Source organism: Polyodon spathula, chromosome 5 (assembly GCF_017654505.1).
Source record: "Polyodon spathula isolate WHYD16114869_AA chromosome 5, ASM1765450v1, whole genome shotgun sequence".
NCBI classification, from domain to species: Eukaryota; Metazoa; Chordata; class Actinopteri; order Acipenseriformes; family Polyodontidae; genus Polyodon; species Polyodon spathula.
The window spans coordinates 64790204-64817480 of NC_054538.1; the positions used below are offsets into that span (position 1 = coordinate 64790204).

Below are 27277 nucleotides of genomic sequence, written 5' to 3' on the forward strand. Positions count from 1 at the left end.
TGCTGATAGGCCCCTTGCTGGGATAACGTCCTCTGTCATCGCCTGCAGAAGGGTTAAAACTAAGCCATGTCTCTTTTTGCCTCTCAAGACTGTAAGGTAAGATCCTCTGTGTTGGTATCTGAGAGTATTGTGAAAAAGAGTTTTTGAGTCAACTGCAGTTCCATTGCCTTCCAGGCTGAAAGCTGGCTTGCCACATTCATGGAATCAGTGACTCCTGATACAGCCTTCTTTTTTCTTCAGCAACCTGCTTGTGCTCGGTTTGCAGGCTGCTGCTTTCCTATCTGTGGTACGTGAGTTGACTGCCTGTGCAGTACTGATTTAAAGGAGTGAGTGTTGTTGTCTTTTTAAAGCCTTCGCTCATGTGGGAGCACATCCTCCACCGGGGAGAGGCTCTGCCCCGCTTTAAATATATATAAAAACAGCAGGCCTTATCTTCCACAGGCTCGATTTTTACTAGACCTGCTTTAGAGTAGACCTCGTCGGCTGTCTCGGCCCTCCCACCTCGGTGGACCGGGCCTTCAAAAAAACAACAACAGCAGTGTGCTCCCTAGTAATATTGTTTGTATTGTATTATTGTGTTGTACTCTGTCCACAGATTCGCCCGCTCAGGCTTCGGCCTGTGTGTCCCCACGTTTTCAAAGCGCATGGATGTCATCTAGCTCCCTTGCGGCTTCTAAGGATCTGGGTGATGAACTACCTGGATGACTGGTTGATCTGTCCCAGTCTGATGGCCGCAGCTTCATCAACCACCCAACTAAGGTTACTCCACATGCGACTGATCCAAGTGTGGCTCAGTGCTTTTCGGCTGCACCCCAAGCGCGACAAACACCATCAGCTGACCGTGTCTCGCCTATGCTGGGAAACCCTACGCTGGTGGAGGCAAAATTGGACTCAGTGTCCCAGGTGCTTATATACTAGCGACCTGTTTTTTGAAGGGTGCTCGGTGGTTATACCCTCCCAGGAAGGCCGTTATCCCTGAATGGAGCCTTGATGTTGTACTGGAGGCTGTTAGGAAGGCCCTGATAGAGCTGATACACTCCACAGAGCTGAAGCATGTCTATGAAGACAGCCTTCCTCTTGGCTATCACCTCCGCAAAGCGGGTCAGTGAGCTACAGGTTCTGTCTGTGCACAGCTCCTGTATGCGGATTTGGGACGATGCCAGCAAGGTGTCACTGCGTACAAACCCTGCTTTCCTCCCCAAGGTGACCACAGCCTTCCACACGAATCGGTCTGTGGAACTGGAGTCTTTCCATCCACCAGTGCGGGTGCTGAGATGTTACGTGGATAGAACAAGAGCTTTGCGTCATTCTGACCAGCTCTTTATTTGTCACGGTTTACGGGCCCTAGGACAGCCCCTCTCAAAACAGTGACTGTCCCACTGGATTGTGGATACAGTCTCTGCAGCGTATGACAGTGCTGGCTTACCCCCACCTGGGAGAGTAGCTGCGCACTCTGCTAGAGGGTTGGCTACATCTTGGGTCCCCTCAGAGGGGCATCACTGTTCGAAATATGTATGGCGGCTCTGGTATACATTTCCCATACGTAATGTTTTGGTGGTTGTCTTTGAATTGAAAGGGAACGTTAGGTTACTTACCATAACCCTGCTTTCTCAAAAGAGACATGGCTTCTGTGGAATGAAGGTTTAAACCCCTCTGTAGGCAGGACAGAAGGCGTCATCACAGGAAGGGGCCTATTGGCAGCTCTGGTACAGAGAGCTCAGAATATACCTACCAATAGGCAGGCATATCCCATACGTAATGTTTTGGAGGTTGTCATCTCTTTCAGGGAACCAGGGTTACGGTAAGTAACCTAACGTTTCCATGCACAGAGAACTGGTACACCAGAGAATCTCACCTAGAAATCCATAGTTGTCAGGTGAGATCTTGTTTGAGTGAAACTCTAAAGCACAGTGTTAAGCTCATGTAATAAAGCTGTGATTTGTAAATACAAATGCATTGTGGTTTGTTCTTTTTTTCTGCTATGTACTGTGCAGTGCTTTGCGATACTTTTGTATAAAAAGCGCTATATAAATGCAATAAAGAAATAAATGCTGAAAAGCACCATAACACAGAATTTGTAACGGACAGCGCGACACTGTTAAATGAGCGACTTAGGCACTTTTATGCTTCTTTAAGAAATGCAAAAGGAAACCAATTCAATGTGCCAAGTTACATCTCAATCAGAGGAGGCATTAATAGACATCTTACTATGGCAGAAATGTAAACCTTACACACGATGTGTCTAGTATAATCCCTCATTAAATACATGTCTAAAATCCACCATGTTTCTATCTTCAGCCAAAGCCATTCTCTCCTGAAAATGCTGCCACACAACCTACTTGGTACACCTGCAAACTACTAGGGAAAAACTCGACTGGCAATTTAATGGCTACCTTGAGCAAAAAAGCAATGCTTATCAAAGATACGCCAACCACTGTGTAAGAGCAACTACTGTTCAGTTACTTTCTTACGCTGATCTATAGACAAGGGAGATCATGTCTGTGACAGGACACTGTAATGAAGACTCAGTCACAGCTACTGGACAGCAAATCAACAGGAAAGACTCAATTGGTCCACAATTCTGTCATCAGCTGGATCAAAACAATACCCTGCCTCAAAACCAGCCAGCCAACCCTGTTTCAGTTCTTTCCGCACCAGCCAATCCACTCCCTGCCAGCTTGAATGACACCCCGCCTCCAACAACAAGTTTCGAGTCTGATAAATAAATTATAATAATGAAGAGTAAGACCCCAATAAATAAATAATAATAATAAAAACAGTTTTCTCTACGTATATGTCGTTTTTCTATTCTAATTGTGTTAGGGACTGTTTTCCTTGTAAGGTTGCCCGACAAAATCTAGGTGGGTCAAGGTAAATATAGTTTTAAAGTTTTTTCTTGACGCATGCTCTACCGTGTGATAGATGACCTTGACTTTCATTAGTGCCCTTGCCTACGGCTCCAGTCGCGGTCATCTACTACACAGTAGAGCACGCATCGACGGGCTCTATCGCTTAAATATTGCCCTCTGAATGGCAGATGAGCCACAGTAACAAAGCTACAGTTTTCAACTATAAGCCTCAAGTCCAGTCAGTATTTATACTATGATACTGGCATTAAGGTCTGAAACCTGAAAAAAAATACTTATGATACTAAACAAGATTTTAAAATACAAGCTATTTCTTGAACTATAATAGAGAATAAATTAGCTGTGATGGAAACCTACACTGAACAAAAATATAAACGCAACGTGCAACAATTTCAAAGATTTTACTGAGTTACAGTTCATATAAGGAAATCAGTCAATTGAAATAAATTCATTAGGTCCTAATCTATGGATTTCACATGACTGGGAATGCAGATATGCATCTGTTGGTCACAGATACCTTAAAAAAAAAGGTAGGGGTGTGGATCAGAAAACCAGTCAGTATCTGGTGTGACCACCATTTGCCTCCTGCAGCGTGACACATCTCCTTTGCATAAAGTTGATCAAGCTGTTGAATGTGGCATGTGGAATGTTGTCCCACTCCTCTTCAATGGCTATGCAAAGTTGCTGGTTTTTGGCGGGAACTGGAACACGCTGTCGTACACGTTGATCCAGAGCATCCCAAACATGCTCAATGGGTGACATGCCTGGTGAGTATTACCTGGGACATTTTCAGCTTCCAGGAATTGTGTACAGATCCTTGCGGCATGGGTCTGTGCATTATCATGCTGAAAAATGAGGTGATGGCGGGGGATGAATGGCACGACAATGGGCCTCAGCATCTCGTCACGGTATCTCTGTGCATTCAAATTGCCATCAATAAAATGCAATTGTGTTAGTTGTCCGTAGCTTATGCGTGTTCATACCATAACCCCAGAGCCACCATGGGGCACCCTGTTCACAATGTTGACATCAGCAAACCGCTCACCCACACAGCGCCATACACGCTGTCTGCCATCTTCCTGGTACAGAAACCAGGATTCATCCTTGAAGAGCACACTTCTGCAGCATACCAGTGGCCATTGAAAGTGAGCATTTGCCTAGTGAAGTCGGTTACAACACCGAACTGCAGTCAGGTCAAGACCCTGGTGAGGACGACGAGCACGCAGATGAGCTTCCCTGAGACGGTTTCTGACAGTTTATGCAGAAATTCTTTGGTTGTGCAAACTCTCAGTTCCATCAACTGTCCAGGTGGCTGGTCTCAGACGATCCCGCAGGTGAAGAAGCCGGATGAAGAGGTCCTGGGCTGGCATGGTTACACGTGGTCTGCATTTGTAAGGCCGGTTGGACATACTGCCAAATTCTCTAAAACGTCGTTGGAGGCGGCTTATGGTAGAGAAATGAACATCCAATTCTCTGGCAACAGCTCTGGTGGACATTCCCGCAGTTAGTCTGCCAATTGCACGCTCCCTCAAAACATAAGATATCTGTGGCATTGTGTTGTGTGACAAAACTGCACATTTTAGAGTGGCCTTTTATTGTACCCAGCACAAGGTGCACCTGTGTAATGATCATGCTGTTTAATCAGCTTCTTGATATGCCACACCTGTCAGGTGGGTGGATTATCTTGGCAAAGGAGACATGCTCACTAACAGGGATGTAAACAAATTTGTGCACAAAATTTGAGAGAAATAAGCTTTTTGTGCGTATTATTGCAGCTCATGAAACATGGGACCAACACTTCACATGTTGCGTTTATATTTTTGTTCAGTGTATTTAAACATGTAGTCCAGACGGAATAACAATTCAAAATAAATATAAAAATTAAAAATAGTACTTTTGTTTTTCTTGCCTTAGTTAAAATTAATCCCATTTCCTTTAATTAATTAATTAAAAAAAAAAATCTTGATTGAGGATATAACTGTTGTGGAATTAGGCCACACAAAAAACAATACAAAGGCTGTTCTTGGTTAAGTGCTGGAAACATAGGGCATGTATTACAATTAAATTCCAAATAATTAGTAGAAGAGGCTTTAAATGCCATGCAGAGGAATGCCTGGGTTGCATTGAAAGCTGCAGGAGCCCAGGACATTAATCTGCAGCACACACTAGTTATGCTAATCCCCGAGGGCTTCCTACACAGGTGGTTCACATTTGTTTGCTACAAAAGTGATAACAGATATGCTTTTTGAAATGGAAAATGTATCTTCAAAAATGTTCCACTACAACCAGCAACTCCCTTCCCCCAGACTGAACTTCATGCCAATCTCTTTGGTGAAGATCGGTATGTGGGTGGATGGGTTTTGGGTTATAACTGCTAATTTATAGTTTTTGTGGAATTTTGTACTTTAAAAAGCACTTTTCTTTCTAAGATTATAATGCACTTCTTAATTGACATCAATAGTATATATTCTATTGGCTGAATAACTTATTTCAAATGCAAAAATAATTTGCCTCCCCCCTTCCAAAAAAAAAAAAAATAAATAAAAATAATCAATAAGCACCTTCTCTATTAATGGTTTCCAAAATTTGAAAAGCATTGAAAACGTCTATTCTAGCCATCACCCATCTCAAATAATGTATGTCTGCAATACCTGACAGTAAACATTTTGGCTTCTACCTTTATCAGTCTACTCATAAAGGCAAAAGCCGACATGTTTGTCTGCTGTGACAGAAATATAATGAACCTTGGTTGTAAACCTCACTCCTGACCTGTGAGGGTGCTAAGCAGTGAAAGTAGGGTCCTTTGGACGGGCTGGCCTGACAGTTCTTTCCCATGGTCGGGAAGTCGGTCAGTCTGGAAGAAAGCGAGACTCAGTTGTAAGAACATATTGACCTGGATATTTCAGTTCTATGTTGTTATCAATTTCAATCAATAAATCAATCAATAAATCAATCAATCAAATTTTATTTTATATAGTGCCTTTCATAGTGGACCACCATCACAAAGCTCTTTACAAGATTTACTAACAAGAAGAAAATCCATAATACTTTAACTACAGAGAAATGCATAGTACATGATATACAGTAAAAAAGCATAATACATTAAATACAGTGGAAAGTGAATAACACAATGATACCACTTAAGCCACCAGTTTACAAAATAAGATAACTGGAGATCTGATGACTTAAATTACTGCTGTGTCAGCAAGCAAAGGGTTGAGCTGAACATGCTTGGAAATTATTTTCACAGAAAAGGCATTATCATCATCTCTCCCAGACATGAATAATCCAAAGTGGGCATTAGCTACAACTCTGGCATGCTGGAAACAAATACAGGTACCTGAAGAAAAAAAAAACACACAGCCCCACAAACATTAAATTTATTATTTTACAACTTGGTTTGGTAATGGCGTGGTTTTGAGAGCAAATTCCTGTAAATAATTGCCCCCCTGTATTTTTCATATACCTTTGATCAGAGAAAATAAAAATCCCCAAATATCCAAATCCAGCATTTTTCCCTATTTAATTGAAGTAGTAAGAATCCAATAAAAAGACCTGTGTTTTCTTGTAAAATTGCTGAATAGCTCAATAATTAATCGTTGAATAAAGTTTATTATGCCCACTGCATGTTTATGACGCAGACTAGACATATTAGCAGTGCTGCTAGTTGAAATGGACAAGAGCAAAGCCAGTTTTTTTTTTTTTCTTCTTTTTTTTTCTTGGGCAATGAATTTAGGCAGCATATCAGCAAGGATATTAAACAGCATGACAGTACACACTTTGCTTAATAAGATGACAAAAGGGTTAGCATTTTACCACCGAAAGGTACACATTTTAAGTTAAACTATAATGCTGTTGTCATTTTTTTATTTTTAAAATAATATTCTGAATCAACATTTTATGTCTTCATAAAAAAGACTGACTTGCACAATGAGCCCCTGATATTACAGATTGGATGTCTGGACTGTATGTCATTTGTTATTCATCAGTTCCACAGAATCAGTGACCCCAGGGTTTGAATTTCTCAGAATCCCAGCAAAACCTACAACGCCAGTTCTTACAGTTAATGGGTTGTGTTTTTAAGCAGACTTGTTTATTTTACAGAATACTTTAGCTTACCGTAGTGGCAGTATGACTCTATTTTTGAGTAGCTGACTTCCTGAAAGGGAATGATTTGGAATACAGCTGGATCTTTTTAATTTATTATTTCCTGATGTGCTGACCTGCACCCCTTGTGGTGAGTCACATGAACAATTTAAGAAATAGTTGTGTCTGAAGTCTGAAGAAAAAAATGTTAAGCAGTGTCACATGTCTGGAGAAATAAACGTAATTACTGTAGAGTATGGCCTCTCTGTAAGCAAGACCTTCAACAAATACAGTAGAGTAGTATCACTCTAATTGGAACCTGATTGGATGAGAGAGGTTAATCTGAGAGATACATTAAAAATTATTGAATCCACATTAATACCTGTCTACTGGTGGTTTGTCATGCCTATTTGGGCTATACAATTCACTTATGCTTTTGAAATGCTATCCTGCAGTAAATATTATAATGTAAGAAACTGTTGTGCAAGTTGGCAGATGTTAAGACCTGCCAGCTCTGCTGTAAATACAGCCAACAAAAAGGTTATAAGGGTCACAGCAGTATGTCAGTCTTCAGAGCAGAGAAGAATAACACAAATAATCCAGCAATAAAAAAACAAACAGCTTTTGTTAACAAAATGGGATTTGAAGCTGGAAATGCTCCAGACCAGCAATGTTAAAGATAACCAAGTCAGTGAAAACAAAAACAAAAATTGTTAATGGACCGTCACTTTTTTTTTTTTTTTTTTAATAAAAATGGGAAAAAAAAGCTTTTAATAACTGATAATTTTTTTTTTTTTTTTACAGATCAGCCTGGATGGAATGCCAGCTTTTTTACTTTATTTCAGGGCTGTCTTCCAGTCCTAGGGCTACAGATTGAAAACAATATAATGTAATATCATGGACCTCACGGCTAGAAAGGTAGGTCATCGTTCTTAATACAATATAAGGGGTAGTAACAGAAGATCGAACTCCTGTCTGCACATTCAGAAACCAACACACTGGGGTTTATTCCATTAATTTTACCAGGGCAGGTCTAATTACAGCCACAGTTATAATAATACAAATATGACCAATCCTGGCATTGTATTTATTTAAATACACTAAAGAGACTCACACACACTGTTAGGCATGTAGGTTTAAAATGCATTCTGCATCTACACAAAGTCTAGTTTTTTGTAGCTTTCTATACTATTCTCTTAAATAATAAAGTTTCAGCCACAGTTCTTTGTTTTGTTTAGAAACAATAGGTATCTTGATTCAGAAGAATATTATTGTATTTAAAGGAAGGCAGTCATCTCCACATACATGGTGCAGTGATTAGATTCATGTATAGCAGAGCACCACGCCCATTTACAATTTTCCATTTTCATTCCATCAGTTAAGTGAGAGATACTGTATTCTGTTCTCTGGGCTATTTCACAAAGAATAAGACTTCTACAGGCATGCACATACATACAAAATATTAAAAGCATGTCATAAATAATTCTGTCAGCCAGTCAAAATGCCTAATTCGTTCACATTTTATTTAGTAATTTGACAAACACTCGATAAGACTGATAAAAAACAAATCACCTAAGGTCAAAAAGTAATTCCCCCACAAATCAGAGTCCGTAGTTTTGTTCTTTTATCCGAAGAGTTACATAATATAATAAAAATTGAAATGAACATAATTCAGCTGAAGTAAATATGTGTCATGTAAAATTATGTGTGTCATGCTCAATACATTAATAATGAATTATTTTATAATATGAATGGTCAACTAGTTATGCTTGTTAATGATTCCTGTGGCACAGTTTATTATCAGCAATTTTCTTCATGCACTAAAATAACTTACACTCTGTAAATGAGTGATGTTAATCAAACATGACAAATATAAAGCAATATGTACTTTGACATACACATCCTTGATAACGTGTGCTTGTTCAGTTCAGATTGATATTTCTCCACATTCACTGCTTGGGGCACCCATTCATAATGATCCCAAATGTTAAAGGGTAATTAAATTAGGAGCACTGTCTGGTCTTGTTTGAATTGAATATTATACAGAAAACAGGAACAATTCCATATTTTAGGATGATATAATACATCCAGTATTATGTAGCGCATGTTGTCTTCCGATAACAATCAGAAATGATGGATGATGTCATCAGACTGAAATATTTATTAATTCTTGTACTTATCATAAAGTGTTTTGCATCATTTTGAGGTCAAATTTAATTCTGTATAAAAATGCTATGCAATAACAAAAAAGAATACATTCATGGGAGCCAAATTTAAACAATTCACCTCTTGGATTCCAAACACCCTCAACACTGTACAATAATTACAAATTGTAATCACAAATATGATGCCTTGTCTTACTTTTTGACTATCTTTAACTGACCACCATATAGTCTGTATTTAAGGATTATGAACATAATCCATCACCAATATGGAGATTTTATTTTAGTGTAATACCCAACACATCATATACCCTGGAAATTTGACCCCAATTTAAAAAGCAGTTAGTCAGTTAAAAAAAACAAGTGCCCATTTCAAAGGATATAGATCCTTAATAGATAAAACGTTAAATATAATTTTGAGTTGCTTTTATTTTTTCTTCATACATTATATTTCTTGTGCTACCAGCTGAAGACTGCCAGCATGGCGATTGCCTGGCTATAAACATGCTGATCATCTGCTTCCCCCTCCTCTGACAAGAAACTATTCATTGCATCAGTAAGAGACCCAATACCTCTCACCCCCTTGCTATGCATCTTCAGGCTAAGTTTAGATACAATATTTACTGGTAGAGCTGGGATGCGATCTCATAACCTTTTGATGTTATGAATTAATAAACCTTACCAATGGAATTAATCATCTGAATCCTTATATTTCCTGATCCAGGACAACGCTTTCATTTCTGAAAAAGACAAGTATAAACCTGGCTCTGCAGTTTGGAATATTTACTCAGAGAATATTTGAATGTCAGACAAACAATCTGAAGGTGTTGAAATGCTCTGCATTGTCATGTGTTCCACAGATGTGGTTGGAATAGGCCTTGTAGTTTTATGAAGGAATTAATTTCGACACAAATGTGTTCCTGCAAGGCGGGGGTGTACATTTTTACTACTGATTCTGGTGTTAAAGTAATAAAGCTGCCGATTAGAGGTATTTTAAATAGCATGATCCAGTAGCTTTTCTGTCAGCTGTGAACACAGTAAAAAAATACAGCAAGGTTTACAGTGAGTTGGTCTTTTTTTTTTTTTTCTTTTTTTTTTTGGGGGGGGGGGGGGTATTTTATTGGAATTTCAGTTCCCATTTTCATACCTGAGGTGTGTTCTCTGCCTATTTCTCTATTTTTAAAAGTAGGGTTTAGTATCTTAGAATGTGAATACAGTCTCTGACTAATCTTATTCATACTTATTGCAATTAACATGTACACTCCGTGTCGAACTCACCATATAAGTCCACTTGAGAGAAGGACCTGGGGCCTGTTGCACAAAAGTGGTTTAAAGAGTTATCCTGAAAACTTTCAGGTTTAATTGTGAAAGTCAGGCTTAGTCTGTTGCACAAATCAAGATAATAATAACTCAGGCTTAAGACCATGGTAACATATCACACTTAAATAAACCTGCTTCGGAGGAGGGTAACAAAAATTAATCCTGACTTTTAAAACTGAAAAAAAAAAATGGTGTCACATTTTATACCGAGAGTGGTAGATGTTGGTGCTGTAATTATAAGAAGGGCTTTTCGTGGGGACGGGGTGTTCAGCGATCGCCAGGATCCGATTACGAGCGATACTGCTTCTCTAGGGATGATATTCTGTATCTGGAGGATCTCCTAAGACCCTCCCTTGAGAGCCCTCACCCATATACAGTTACTCTGCATTACTCTGTGGAACATTTTTGTATACAGTCAGTGATGCTGAAAATCTTAATAAGGCAATGATATGCAGAGCTATAAGGAAAGTGTACCTTGCACTGAAGAAGTTGCTGCCAGTCTTGTGAAATTTCCCGGACATGGTCCAGTGAAGTGGAACAAGGAGGCGTTCTATGCTATTGCAGGTAATTATTATAATATAATAATTACCTACTGCCCCTGACACTAGAGATGATCAGGGTGGAAAAAGCGCAGGTTTTGCTGGTCGCACCCAAATGCCCGAGGCACCCCTGGTTTGCTCGCCTCTCCAACATGTTGTGTGGCCAACCGTGCAGCTCCCGTTCCGCAAGGACATCCTGAGCCAAGCGTGGGAGTTATTGTGGCACCCGAACCCGGCCTAGCTCCAGCTCTGGGTTTGGCTGTTGAACAGAGCCGTCTATCCAGACGAGGACTGCCAGGCGCAGTGATAGAGACAATACAGTCTGCTGGGGTGTCTAGCACCAGAGCTCAGTATTTGTATAAATGGAAAGTTTTCCAAAACTGGTGCATTTCTGGGGGTCATGACTCTGTGACTTGCACTGTTGAGACAACTATAACCTTCTTAAACACCTGTTTGATGTGGGAAAATCTGCATCCACTCTGAAGGTCTGCTTGGCAGCAATATCGGTGTGCCACGATAAAACTGACTCTGTGTCTGCTGGGGCACACTTCCTGGCAGTGCAGTTTCTTAAAGGGGCCCGGAGGCTCCATACTCTGATGAAAAGCATGGTCCCTATGTGGGATCTGGAGCTGGTGCTGGGGGTCCTTACGGGTCCCTCATTTGAGCCCATGGCCTCAGCAGAGCTGCACTCTGTTTCCCTCAAAGTGGCGTTTTTGTTAGCCATTACGTCTGCCAGAAGAGTAAGTGAGCTTCATGCGCTGTCCATCGATGACACCTGTATGGCTTTCACTGGTAATGACTCATGGGTAACATTAAGAACCAACACAGCCTTTTGGCCTTTTTGGTCTCTTCATTCCATATTAACCAACCAGTGGTTTTGGAAGCTTTCAGACCTCCCCCGCATGAATCAGAGGAGGATCGCAGACAGCACACGCTTTGCCAAGTCTGGGCTCTGCGCTGTTACCTGCATAGGACAGCATCCTAGAAACAGTCAAACTAGCTGTTTGTCTGCTATGGCTCCCGCTGTAGAGGTCAAGCTCTTTCGAAGCAACGTCTGGCACACTGGGTGTCGGATGCCATACGCTTGGCGTATGACCCCCCCCCCACCCCCCATGCTGGGGGACATTACGGCCCATTCCACCAGGGGCCACGCGCCTCCTTGGATGAGCTTTGCAATGCTGCCACCTGGACAGGTAGTCACGTTTTTACCGCCTTGATGTTGCAAACCGAGCGAGGCCCTCCCTGGGCTCTAGGGTGCTGCAGGCAGCATGCCCTTAGGCGTCATGAGGGCTCTAGAGGTTATCGCCGTGTGGCTGTACTATCGGTAATCTGGAGCCACGATAGCTTTGGTACAGCTTCCCATTTGGTAATGGTTGTCATTCCACTTGAAAGGGAACATTAGGTTATTACCCTACTCTAGTTCCCTGAAAAGAAAACAACCATTACCCTTCGAGGTCGTGTCCCCAGCTGACCTTCGATTTCGAAAACGGCGATATGCTACTGTGAGGAAGTCCCTCTTCAGCAGGAGTTGGGAGGGACTTCCCCCTCACAGCAGGGCCCTGATAGGGCAGCTTTTTTATATGTGCTCAGTGATTGACTGGTCATTCTTTTCAGGGAACCAGGGTTATGGTAATAACCTAAGGTTATATCCTCTTAACTCAAACCAGATAACTTAAACTAAACCTGGCTTTTTTAAATCACTTTTGTGCAATAGGCCCCAGGGGCCTGTTTCACGAACGTGGTTTAATAAAGCCAGGCTAAATTTATGTTATCTGGTTTGAGTTAATAGGATATAACTTAGCAGGCTAACTTTGTTGCAAGAACATAGACTTAAATTAGATAACTCAAGCCAGGTTAATGTTTATATCTATGAGAGTGGAACCAACTGTTTGAGTGTGTTGTCATGGTAATCTTTATTAATGGTCATTTGAAAAAATGGAGAATACGAAAGGGCGACTTTTTTTTTTTTATGCTTTCGAGCAACACATTTTAGTTTCAGCATATGATAATATTAAATCACAAAAAAAAAAAAAAGAAAACGCTACTGCTGTCAATGTATAAGTATAGAGACGTGTCCCAAGTACAGAAGCACAAATCCCCAGGCTTTATATATATATATATATATATATATATATATATATATATATATATATATATATATATATATATATATATATATATATATATATATATTGCTCTGTATTTTGATTAATGAAAAATAAATATAAAAATTTGTACTATATAGATGTGTTTGCTTTATTTGTATGGATAAAAACATTAAATATATATTTTAATAATTACCGGCAACAGCAATCATAGAACTCCTTCTTGTTCCGCTTCACTGGAACATGTCCGGGAAATTTCACAAAGACTGGCAGCAACTTCTTCAGTGCAAAATATACTTTTCTTATAGCTCTGCATTTGTTGCCTTATTAAGATTTTCAGCATCGCCGACTGTATACAAAAATGTTCCACAGGCCATAAATCTTAGATCTATGCAGTGTACCTGTATGTTGGTAAGGGCTCTGATTCGTCGCGTTGGTTGATCAGGGGAGGGTCTAAGGAGATCCGCCAGATACAGGCTACCATCTGGATAATTTATCGGGTTCTGGTGATCACTGAACACCCTGTCCCCATGAAAAGCCCTTCTTATAATTACAGCACCAACATCTACCACTCTCGGTATAAAAGGTGACACCATTTATTTTTTTTCAGTTTTAAAAGTCAGGATTAACCTTTATTATCCTGCTCCAAAGCAGGTTTATTTAAGCATGGTATGTTACCATGGTTTTAAGCCTGGGTTATTATTATCTTGTTTTGTGCAACAGACTAAGCCTGACTTTCACAATTAAACCTGAAAGTTATCAAGATAACTCTTTAAACCAGTTTTTGTGTTTCTATCTCATGTAAGACAAATGAAGTATTTGCAAGCATGTATCACTTGCATGTGCAAATCATGGTTCATAGTTTGTGTATAACAGGTACGTGAGGGGAGCAGGTACCGCAGCTGATTCCATTGCCAGCAGCTTCCTGCTTGGTGGAATTCATGAGTGTAATGCAATTTGACAGTATTTTTTTTTGGGAAGCAAACCAAGGAAGCAGACACTGTTATATTGAGAAGATCTACTTCTAAATAATAATAAAAAAGCATACAGAATGAATTGATCTAAAGAAGAAGAATCAAACACTTGAACATCTCAAAATAAGGACATATTCACACTTTACATGGTGTAAACAATCCCTTTAATATAAAACCACTATTTTTGAGAGGTGCTCCGTGGTCTTTCAGTATAAAATCATAAGCATGAACAGCTAATTCCAATCCAAACTACCTAATCCAAACCTGGATCGCTCACTTGGACTGTATTATCCTATTTCCTAATCAGTTGCATGTAGGTTCCAGAGTGGAAGTCATTTTTCCAGATACTTTCCAAAAAAAAAAAAAAAAAAAAAAATTGACAAGCAACAGTAAACAACGTTCAGCAAAAAAAAAAAAAAAAAAAAAAAAAAAAAAAAAAACTCATTTTGGTGATTATTTTTTAACAGTCACACTTAGGTAAATAAAAGAAATGGAAAAATGAACACTACTGAAACTAAATCTAGATCAAAATACTCAGGGCACACTGTCTCCCATGAATCACTTTTTCCAGCACATTACTTGGAATACCAAATATTGTTTCCTAGATTCAGCTCTACCAAGTCTCTATATCCTATTTCTTGTGAACTCTATATTTTAAAGATAAAATTCAAAAAGCCCAGCCCTGTTGGCAGACTCATGATTTGAAAACAAAAGTTGCTGCACCATTAAGTGAAAAGGAAAAGACATCCATCTTGCAAACATATGACTGTTTTATTTTTATTTTAGAAAATAAAGTGCACCCATAAGCACATAGAGATAGATAGAAAAGATACATATGCAAAATGTATAAGACATATCAGCAACAGTAACATGATTAGCAATCTTTCTGAAAGGGTTCTTCCAGTTCAAACCTGTTGTAGGTTGGTTTCCTAAATGTGGTGTATATATATATACAGTATATATATAATAATTATAGCGCATGTATATTCCTAGTGTTCAAAACTCCAGGCTCAGTAGCTAAGGTGACCTTGCAGATAACATAATATGCTGATTGAAATGTTTCTCAAAGTTCAAAACCACTGTCCTTCAACTTTAACTGTGGACATTGTCTTTATCTTTGGTTAATTATAAAATACTTGCTAGGCTGTTTTTTTCTGTAGTGTATTGAGACGAGTGTATACCATACAAACCTCCATGTGGTGCTCTAAGCTCTGGGAAGTTTATTTAACATCTCTCAGCAAAATGTATTGACTGTGTGACTGTTTAGATCCATGCGTTAAAATATAACATGCAGAGGAATTTGAAGGTGGTTACCAAAATTAGCCCTGTTGATACAATTCTCTAATATGTCACTTGCCAGTAAGGGGCTGTTCATTTGGCAACCTTTCTTCAGCTTATAACAAATCTTTCATTTTTACAAGCAAGAGTGTCTAAAAAATGTATAACATGTCTTGTATTAAACATAATACCTGCAGAGTTTGACATATAGATCAAACATAAGATGTACATTTATGCTCTGTTTGTTTTAGAAGTGACCTGGATGTCAAAAATATTACAATTGGTTAATGTTTGAATAATATGGTCACCATACATAGAGAATATGTAATGGGTTTATTTTCCCATTTTAGGAGAGCCTCACAAAGGACAAAGTACAGGGAGGTTATAAAATTAGTTGGATGACAATTGGTGTTCTAAACAATATGTGACAGTTAATACTAACAGTGGCTGGTGACAGCAATATAATTATAAGAACATGTAACTACTGCATTTAAAATAAATCTTATTTTATAACCTTTACACTAGTAATGTGTGATTAAAATGTGGTTGTAAGAAAGTGTAACAGTATCTTTAAAGTGTGACCAAGATGTGTTGACATGATTGCATTATTATTATTCTTATTAATAATAATAATAATAATAATAATAATAATAATAATAATAATAATAATAATAATAATAATAATAATAACATGTCATTATCCTTATCTATATTGTGGCAGTTGTACAGTGTGAGTATTGCAACACCTCACAGGACCGTTGATTTGCCTGCACAGTGCATCGCTGTAAACTCGTTTAGGCTGGAATTTCAACATTAAATTCTATGGTTGGTCCCGTGTCACACACAGTCAAGTCATACCAGGTTGGGTGAGGTAGTCCGTCAGTGACTTTATCAGAGTGCACCCCTGCACCTCATTGCAATTATTATGTAATCTTCTGTGAAGCCTGATTGCTTTGTTTATTGATGTAACGATGTTTTTGTTGAAAGTTTGTAAATGTTTATAAGGGGAATGTGATATGTGAACTGAAAATAGCTGGAAAGCTGTCCGGTTGCAGCTCATGGAGCTCTTGGCATGCAAGTGGTTATTGCAGTACCGGATGGTGTGTGAATATTGCAGTACAGGATGGTGTGTGAACTTGTGCTGCTCTCTCTATCGGTTCCTTCTGCTTTCGGGGAAACACAGATGTTCTGGAGGGATCGCATGAGAGTGCTAAATCAGGTCTGTTCGACATATCCAGGAGCATATGTGCACAGTTATGTAAATGCTGTAGTTAACCCTGCTAGGGAGGACAGCTCTATAATAAACATCACGTCCCTGAGAGCCAAAGTTCTAGCACTTCAAAGGCTGCAGGCCCACGGTACATGTACTGTAAGAAACCAAAGGCTTATATGACAGTGAATGACATGTGTGGCATGAAACACGACTATAAGGAATTACTTTACAAATGAGGCAGCTAACTAGTAAAATGTAATTTAGCTTTATGGTGATTTAGTTTGTGAATTATATTCATTATTCTATAAACTACATGATGGTATGATATTTAATTTATAAAACTTTATGAATACATTCCTCTGAGACTTTATTTTACCAACCTGTATGTAGAGTATATATTGTCTGTTTAGGTCAATATAATTCATTTGGTGAATTCAAAACAAATTCTCAGAGCTCAGAAATGGATTTAATTACTACAGTAGGAGAAAGTGTTTCCCATCACATTTGTTGGAAAGGGAACTACAAACATCTGCGTGGTAGCTGGCATAGAATGTGAGACTGAACTATTTTGCTTACAAAATCATTTGTCAGTAAAAACAAGCCTATTTCCTTTGTTTTAAGTTGTATACAAATTAGGTTTGTGACATATTAAGATACTGAGTGATTTTGAACAAACGCTGAACAAACACAGACATTAATCCAACTAAACCTACTAAGGACATAGAGATGTTAAGATATGCAGCCCAAGCTGTTTATTTTTCCTCCCTATTGTCTGTGCTTGTGTTTTTGTACCACTTTTTAAGAGGTCAGTGTACCAGAGATCCTTCACTGGAAAATTGCATGGACAACTCCTGATGTAGGTTAATGCACTGCAATAAAATAAACAAACACGTAGCCTTGATTTTAAACAGGAGAGATACAGTTTTATTCCACTGTTTCATTCTTTTTTTTTTTTGGATTGGTGGTCATAGACCAAAGTCCTCTATATATCCTCAAGGAAAAGCACAAACAATACCCCATGAGCCCTACTCCTGGCCACCCCCTTTAGCGTTGTACAGTAAACATGCCATTCCAATGCCTTAATGCCAATTGTGACAAATTGTGATTGACCCAAACTTGATTCATTGGAAGGTTAGTACTCTATGAGGAAATTAATACTTAGCAACTCGTGTGAGTGATTTTCAAAGGATTTTCCTCCAGTCATTTACTCCTGAACTACAACTAAGCTAACTCAAGTTGTTTGTAAGACCCCATTCACACTGCTGTTCTGGCCCAGGGCCGCCTCAGGACCACCACATATTTAGGTCTGCAACCACGTTCACATTTGCGGTTTAAGGCGCCTTTGCGTGTTCACATATACTAAAATGTGGCGAATTGTTTTTTTGTTTTTTTTTAATGGAATGATAGCCTGCACTCAGAATGGAAGAGCTATCGGGATATACAGTAATCCTTGATTTGTAGCAGATGTTTCTTATTCATATATTTTTTTCAATGCAGCACAGTAGCAATTGTATGGTATATATTAAAATATATATATATATAGACCATGGTGCATCAACGATCTTAGTATTTGTGGATAAGAACAGTATTTAATTTGGACTGTCTCCAAATTAGTAATAAATTAATCAATCAATCAATCATCTGGAGATGGTCATATTCTGCACAGGTTTAGCATGGATGGGGAAGTTTAACCTTATCCATGCTGCAAAAACAACAATAACAAAACATTGTGTTTTATACAAATTAAACAATATGTTTTAAATAATAATAACAGAAATACTAAATAATACATAATATACATAGGGGCGGGGGGTACCCTGTCACAGTGTGTAAAAGAAGGCAGTTAAAAGCAATCAGCTTTTTAATGTAAAGACGCACTCTTCTGTAGCTATGTATATCTTGCGTGCAAAATAAACAACAGTGGCTGAATATGTCAAGTACCCAGCATTACTGATCAATATTGAGAACCACAATCCTGAAGTTTTTACATATATCGCTTAGTTAGTAGATAATAGGAAGAAACGGTAATTGTGACAAATTAAACTTAATTATGAATGCACTGCAGCTCGTATATTATGTGAAAGAAACAACCGGAACGTTAACCCACATTTTTTTTTTTTTATTTAATATTTTTTATAATTAAAGTTGTATGATGTAGAAATAATTACCATTCAATACTGATCCACTGCTGTCTTGGCTAGCAGAGCATTCACCTTTCTATTCACCTTTCACACGCGTGGTAGTATGGTAGTGCTGAACGACGTAACTTGATATGGAAAGGCGGACCTAACTCTGCTTTTCATACATATGTATGTAAAGGCCCGTCCTGGTCCTGGAAACTGTGAACGAAATCTAGGTCAGCCCTGGGCTGCTTTTTCTATTTTGGAGCGTTCACATATGACAAATCGCAAGTGTGAATGGGGTCTTAGTCACTAAACAAGTATAAAGCTACTGTAATGTATACTGTACCACATGTGTACAGTATGGACAGGATTTTCCATGAAAAGATTGCAAGAAGTTGTCATTGGAGTAATCTCTACGGTTGAATTACCCCTGACACATGTTTGTCATTATAGATGGCCACTGGGAACCAGCTAAAGCCTTATCATCAATGCAAAACTGCGTAATCTTCAAAATGAGTATGTTTCCTGTCTTGATAAGGCTTTCTATTTTGAGTTCCTTGTTGTCCATGTAGTGTAGTGTAGGTTATTACTCCTAGACTCTGGTGATGATGCGGATTCAGAGATTATAGCTGAGGTTTTTTTCAGGCCATTGACATATAATTGGGTTTCAATTATTAAAAAAAAAAAAAACTAAATGCTAGGGGACTAAGCATGTTACAGCAGGGGCATTTGGGAGAACTAGTTTTTGTCAAGACTCACAATCAAGTGTCACACTTTATTACAATCATACCTATAAGGCAGTTGACAGTTGACTTAGAGGACATTGCACAACTATATACAGGTAGCTATGAAAAGGAAGAAAAAAACCCTTTCATTAAAAAAGATAGTCAAATGATGTTTTCATGTGACTGACAGCTGTAGTCAAGAGGTTGGCTGTTCACATAATTAGCCCATTGCACATCCCATGCAGACTATAATGAGAGTATGTTGGAGCCTTCACATCGTCAATTTGGTAGGTCCTTAATTTGATTTACTAACCATGCACTGTTTTATTTCAAGTCAATAATAGCATGAGGCTCATTCTTATAGTATTCACATGGAGTATATTTACACTATAAAAGGGTAGTCTTCCAAGCATTTCAATATAATTATCAAAAACTTGTATTTACTTAACAGGACATCACTTACATAATAATTTAAACTAAAAAAAAGTTTCAGATGTTTTGCATGATCACTTTTTTTTTTCCAGGGCTGCCAAGGCCAAATCTAGGTAATCTAATATATTTGAATTCAAGGTGTCTGTTCAAAGGATTCAATATTAGAGTGTGTATGTAGGGCTTTATTTATAGTTTTAAAAGGTATGTAAAATACCAGCCTATTTCACACCTTTTAGATAATGTTGAAATGTACCTTCCATTTAGCAAAATATTCCATATTCCAATTCCATAAACAAATTATATTAGACACCCTCATCACCAGAACTTTCATCTATCAAATGGCAAGTATCTCATTCGTCATTCGATAAACAACTCGTCCAATAATCAGCTAGAAAGGGCCCTATATCTTACCTTAATCCATTCATCCCCGCTGTACATCAGTTTGCCTCCTCCTCCCCAGCCTCCACTTGTTTTTTTGCTCTAAGGGGGAGGGCAGCTATCCTGTCAGCCTCTCCGATATCAGCTAAATTAATTATGGGCAGGGGTGCCTCGAAGGGCAAAGCCAAAGGCCAAAGATGTAATGAATAATATATATATATATATATATATATATATATATATATATATATATATATATATATATATATATCTATATAGATATATATATTTTTCATCATATAGGACAGATTCTAAATTATTTATAACAATTCTAAGCGTTCAAAAAACTATTTTTGTCTATCATAAGTTTTTTCAAAAGAAAACCTTTTCAGAAGTCATTTTGTACTGTCTGTCACAAACATGACAGTGACTGTATATTATATATATATATATATATATAGATATATATATTATATATTATATATATATTATATATATATATATATATATAACACACAAAAAGGTGTTTTTCCAAAGTCGTATCAAAAGATAATGTACAGTATACAGTGTACAGTACAGTATGTACAGTATAGAACAATATGTGATACTAGATTAAAGTGTTTTTTATTCAGATTTATCACATTTGCTAGATATTTAAACAATGTCAGTACTTAGAAATCATGTATTACCTTTTAAACAGTGAACATCCATTGATAGAAACGATGATTCATGCAATAGGAAATATTGTATTTTTTATATTTAATTGATTACATTGTTTGTCTATGTAAACATTTAATTGTCAATATACAGGGAGATTAGAAAGTAAGTTTACCACAAGCTATCTTGGCCCTTTTCTTGTGGGAACAAGTACAGTGCAAAGCGAGTGAAGAATAGTATGATGCATAGAATCTTATTTTTTAAAGGAGTCACAGAGTTTAATGTGAATTTGTAATAGGATTTTCCCTACTGAGCCGCAAAAAACCATCCCCCACCAACTAAAACGGTTGCAGTGCAGCTAATTAACTCAAATGTTTTAGAGCAGTGCTTCCAAACCTTTTTCAATGTAGGGACCACCTTGGTGTTTGGATTTTTCCCACGGACCACTTGCTGCACATTTTTTTCACAACAGCATTTTGAAACACATTTTTATGTGTATATATAAGTATGTGTAGAAAGTATTTATATAACGTACCTAAATTAATAAGATTCCTGAGCTTGAATCTTCACTACCCTCATTGAATGTTGTCATTTTGCGCATTGAAAGTTGCTGATGGCAAAGTTCCCATTTCTATTGTTTAAAAACTTTTTTAACATTATGAATGCTTTGTAGATAAATGGAGTTTCAATTTTGGAGATTTAAGAGTTTCTTCTGGCAAAACCTCCTGACAAATAATGCACTGGGGCTTTGGGTCGTCCCTGGATACTCTAAATGTAAATACCAGTGCTGGTGCACGCAACCGTTACCTTGTGTAGCAAATGCATCTGTCCATTTCTAATGCAACTTATTGCACTCGCTGAACGAGCAACTTTGCTCAATGCACAGATAAAAAAAGTAAAAAAGTATAAAAATAAAAAAAAAATATTGGAGAGTGCAGATGATGTTTCATACCAATTCTGGTCGGATGTTATGTGTAAATTAAACAGGATTGGTGGCACACAGTTGATAGGATTTATAGCATTTTGTTTAAATATGACAGTGCCAAGAACAAACTGTACACATTATTTCCAGAAGTAGTGTTAAGAGAATTTCTTTTTGGCATATATTCTTGTGAGATATTAAACCTGGCTGAACAAACCCATATAATAACATGGAGCTGAAATCAGTCATTCACACTACGGTAGTTCACAAGCAACACAAGCCTCTTTTTGTTTCACAATATGTAGCTGACCAGTGTGACAAACCTTTGGGTTGGACACGAACCCAGGACCTTCTGCTTTGAAGCTTACCACCAATACAGCTGTACAAAACAGACGGGGTCCCTTGCAAGAGCAGATATTGGGCTTATGGATTCATGCTGCGATTGCGTCACCTACCAGCCCTGACCCCTACCCCCATGCACACTAGACTCTGCCCTTCTACAAGCAGTAGGCTGAGCACAGATTAGAAAGATGTGCATTTACTTGCTAGATGTAAATTTTGTCTATAATTCTGACAAGACAAATGTGCCTTCATAATGTGTAACAGTTATTTAGTTAGTATTTGTTTCACATTAAAAAGCTGTTCCAGTTAATGGTGGCTTTGAAGGCGACGCTTAGTATTGCATCAAAGGGAACTCTAATCTAAATTTATAAACACACCTGTAGTAAAAGAACACAGATACAGGGGGAAAATGCAGACTATGTACATATCTTATAATTATGTATACTGTGGTTAAAGCTGTTTGTTGTGTTTCTTAGTATTACATACTATAGTAGCATACTGTGTGATTGTGCAGAAATGGGCTTTTGAAAGCACTATGTAAGTGAATTTTGGGAGTTGTTCTGCGGACCTCCTGGAGTTTATCAATGGGTTTCTCCTCAGAACTAGTAAGATCACTGTGTTTGACTGTCCCAAGTTAAAAAAACAGGCACAGTAAATGTTTTCACTCTTTTGTGAGGTGAATTTATTATGCACGGTAGTAATCCATGTGGTGTTGTGTGTTTTTCCCCACTGAAAGGACACTGTGGCCGTAATGGCCTTGAGTAGACATACATTTTGAGTGGCATTGCAGCAATTGAGAAGGAAATCCATGGCAATTGCCGCATGGCCGGTGTTAATTACGAGCCCTATATCTGTAGTTTCCCCAAATTAGCCTTGCTTGGGCACGTTCTTGACTAACTCTTGGAATCTGTTTTGAAGAGTATGAAAAAACAACAACCAGATGGAACTTCATCATAGACAGTGGTTGATTTTTATGAAAGGCCATCCAGGTCAAAAACACATTATTTAATATGCGTTTCAAATATTTAGAACACGTTCTAATTTGACTTTTGTGTGTGTTGTAATTTTAATTATTACACGTACTAATTTGGCCAATCAGATAACAGAAAATGAAATGAGAACCAATTAATTTAAAGAAAATAGTATGAGTAATAAATTGTCCAATTTAAAAGTCACCTTACATCTGCCATATACCCACCCAAATTGTGGCAATATATGGGCTTGGTGTTGGGTAAAGTCTATTGAAAGATGGATAGACTTGGACCCTCTGAAACGAGCATCAACCAGCGGCTTCAGAGCCTTAGAAATCGCTTGAATTCAGTGGTAGCCCCACTGTAACTAATATGTAATTTTAAACAAGATCTGACACTGAATCTAATATTAGCTATGGTAGCTCAATATTTTTGTGTAAAACTGAAATAAATATAATTAGAAAATTAAAACAACGATTGTGTGCATTGTTAATACAAACTGAACTGTGTCACACTCAACACTGGCTGTCTCAAGAAGTCAGCAGCACTCAGCAAATCTATATTTCCACTGTAGAAGAAAATCTCTCGCCACCATGATTTACAGTTTTCCTTGTTCTTGATTGTTTTTTAAAATCGTCTTTCATGTCTGAAATGAAAAAGATGTTATCCTGAAGGTGACTGGCTACTCCTGTAATTACACTGAGAGAGGGTGTAGGGAGACACAAGGGATTGGAGGTAGGAGGGGGTAGTGTTGTGAAGAGAGCGGTAGACAAGAACAAGGTTCTTGTATTGAATGCTAGCAGAGACAGGTAGCCGGTGGAGAGTGAGAAGCAAAAGGGTATCATTGGGAGAATACGAGAATTTAGACCAGGAGTTGAGTGGAATAAGTAGTGAGAAAAGGACAGATTTCATAGATATTGCTAAGAAAGAATTGGCAAGTGGGTGACAGGGAGGAGATGTGTTGTGAAAAGGAGAGGAAGGGGTCAATAATAACTCAGAGGTTTTTAGCAGGAGGGGGTGGGGTTTTTAGCAAGTGGATAGTGATTGTGACCAGATAGCATCAGGAAGGAGACTCAGAAGCTGCAGTGAAAGTGCTATTGAGCACATTTATTTACAAAAACACTAACAAAACAGGAGCAAAATAAAGAGTAAATAAACAAAACACAGGAACAAACACCAATAATAATAATAATAATAATAATAATAATAATAATAATAATAATAAATAAATTATAATAATACTGATAATAATATAAACTTTATTTTGTATAGCACCCTTAAAAGCAGCCATCTCAGAGCGCTTCACAATTAAGCCTTTAGGCTGGGCTGTAGCCTTCACTAAAGGCTGTCCTAACAATCCTTCTCCCCCAACTGCTCCACCAAGCAAAGGATTGTTCCTCCCATGTGGCCATTCCCAAATTAGCACTTCATTATCTAATTAAAGAATAGCCACACTCCACCTGCGGTTTCTGGCAGGGCTGGAATTAACCCCATTCCTGCCAAACTTACATTTAGCATACCCAATCTTTATGCACAGTATTGCATTGTTTGTTTTTGTTTTTGTGGCTCCTTATGGGTGGTTTGGAGAGGACAGCGAGAGGACAGCGAGAGGGAACACAGGCTCAGCCCCAGGCAGAGGTGCAAGCCCTGGTGACCATGCAGAGATGTCTAGGCCATCAGGGGGAGCAGAGTAACAGACCAGGCGATGACTGTGCCTGGCGGTGCAGCACCCTGGGAGCTATGCCCAGGTCCAGACAAGAAGGCTGGGTGTCTGGGAGCCTGGGTCGCGGGAACCAAGCCACAGGTGCATAGGGGTGGTGATGGAGGTGGTCTCCTCACTACCTCTTTCTGCTGGGTTTGTACTTGGCCTTCTATTAGGGGCACCTGTTTAACTCCCTTGGTGAACCCTGGGCTTCTGTGAGGGGTGCCCATTAACCTCCTTTCTACTCCCTAAGCCCAATGTTCACTTTTTCCCCTTTTGGGTCTCCTCTCTGGAGGATGGCCCCAACGTGGGTGCAAGCCCCCAGCTTGCTGGCAGTGGCACTTGGCACTGCGCCGGTGGCAGTGGCATTGGATGCAGCGTGGGGTACTCCGGCAGGGGCAGCACATGCCCTCTGGATGTGTGGATGCTGGACCCTCTGGATGTGCAGCCGGCTTTTGCAGTGCCCCCATCAGCAGCTGGAGTTAGCCTGGCGGTCACTCCTCCCCCTCCTGGCTCAAGGAAAGGCCACCCCTCCACTTCTTCCTCTTTCTCGGGTGTTAGGTCAGGTAGCTCCTCATCCTGATATTGGAGCAAGGCATCGTCCCACCAACTCCCTGCAAGCGAGGCACCATCTTTGGTACTCTAATCCACAGGAACACCGAGCTGGGAAGACAGAGTAGCCTATCTCGCACTGTAGTGCAGGCAGCTGTGGTTGTTCTTTGAGGCGGAGCCATTCCTTGGCTTCCAGGCTCTCGGTGATGCCCATCCTCTCTGTAGGCTCCGCAACCTAGCTCCTTTTCCATTTTCTTTTTTTTCCCACCGCAGTCCTGCTCTGAGTCTCTGTGGGGCGCTATCCCCCAACTGACAACACATGTGACAGGATAAGGTCAGGAAGGAGACTCAGAGTCAGGAAGCTGCAGTGAAAGTGCTGTTCTGCACATTTATTTACAAAAACACCAACAAAACAGGAACAAAATAGAGTTTGTTCTCCCCATACTCCTACACCAAACAACAGATTTTTTGTTAAAAATGTCTTTTTTATGACTGGGGTATTTGCCAGTGATTTTGGGGCACTCTTCTGGGGAAAGGGTAATCAATTTGTTATCAATATCTTGTATATAATATGTATTTTCATGTGGCAGTAGTGGTTAAGAGACACAGTGGCTCATTTAAGTAAGAAAATAAATGGAATAGGGAAAGCTATTTTTTATTTGGCACCAATTTAAAAACAGCATCAGTACAATTCAAATTGTTTTTTTTTTTTGTTTGTTTTTTTTTAAATGTATTTTTAAAGAGTTAACCGTCGACAGTTCTGGACAATTACATTTTAAACTATTTTTTGTCATCTCATCAAATAAGAAACAACGGTAGCTGCACCATCCCTTTGCTCTGTATACCTCATCATACTGTGTACTCTTTCAATAAAGCCTTTTGAGCCCATGCATTTTGTATCGACAATTAATACACAAGCCTTGCACAATCTTCTCAAACCCAAATTAATTAGTTAATAGAAGCTGCCTGAGAAGAACAGCTACACATTTCTTATGTGGGGATTGAGTAAGTTTAGCAGTTTGGTATGCTTGGTAACAGAACATTGCAATATCACACAGTGGGTTGAACTGTCTTGTACTGCAAGTCAGGGTACTTTAAAATATGTACATTCCATGCTCAGTTATTATTCTTGAGGTAAAAATACACTTCCTACAGGAGTACAGTAAGATGTGAAGGAGGCTATGTGTGCTGACTTGGGTTGTCAAGTGATTTTAATCTTAGTTAATCTTGATTGAAATTGTATGTTTAATTGATATGATTACTGCATCCATCTCATTTGTTTGTTTTGTTATTGATGCTATTCTTCTTCTTCTTCTTCTTCTTCTTCTTCTTTCTTCTTCTTCTTCTTCTTCTTCTTCTTCTTCTTCTTCTTCTTCTTCTTCTTCTTCTTATTATTATTATTATTATTATTATTATTATAAAGTTCTTCTTATTACCTATAAGGCCTTACTCCATATTATCTTCAAGATCTGCTGACCTATATGTCCCTGGTCGTTCCCTGACATCAGAAAATGCTACACTTCTGACAGTTCCTAAAATTTAGATATAATGCTTCTTATCTTTGGAACTTTCTCGATTCATATCAGGAATCCTAGCACAATTGAATCTTTTAAGTCCTGTTTGTAGTTGGATTATGTATTAGACACAGGCTTTTTTAATATTTGTTTTGTAAAGTGCTCTGGAATGCTTGTATGAAGAGAGCTATATAAGTGAAATTTGTATAGTGTTATTATTATTATTATTATTATTATTATTATTATTATTATTATTATTATTATTATTATACAAAAAACAACACAGCATAAAAAAAATCTGGATTAATATTGTTGCTCTTTCTTCATAGTCTTTAATATATTTATTTACACAGAATTATACAGATAAATTCCAATATTTGCTGTTCAATTGTTTGAACCACCTGCTAAATCAAAA

General features: G+C 38.4%; 1 long non-coding RNA gene across 2 annotated transcripts in view; it reads left to right on the forward strand.

Annotated features, from left to right (window-relative positions):
- Window positions 1-27277, forward strand: part of LOC121316167 — a 72925-nt gene that overhangs the window by 19995 nt on the left and 25653 nt on the right. The window contains exons 1-2 of one of the 2 annotated variants that reach the window (XR_005950362.1): window positions 7526-7640; window positions 7758-7871. This is a non-coding gene — a long non-coding RNA (uncharacterized LOC121316167). Of the gene's footprint in view, window positions 1-7525; window positions 7641-7757; window positions 7872-27277 lie in introns of those variants that run through there. The other variant, XR_005950361.1, reaches the window with a different exon arrangement.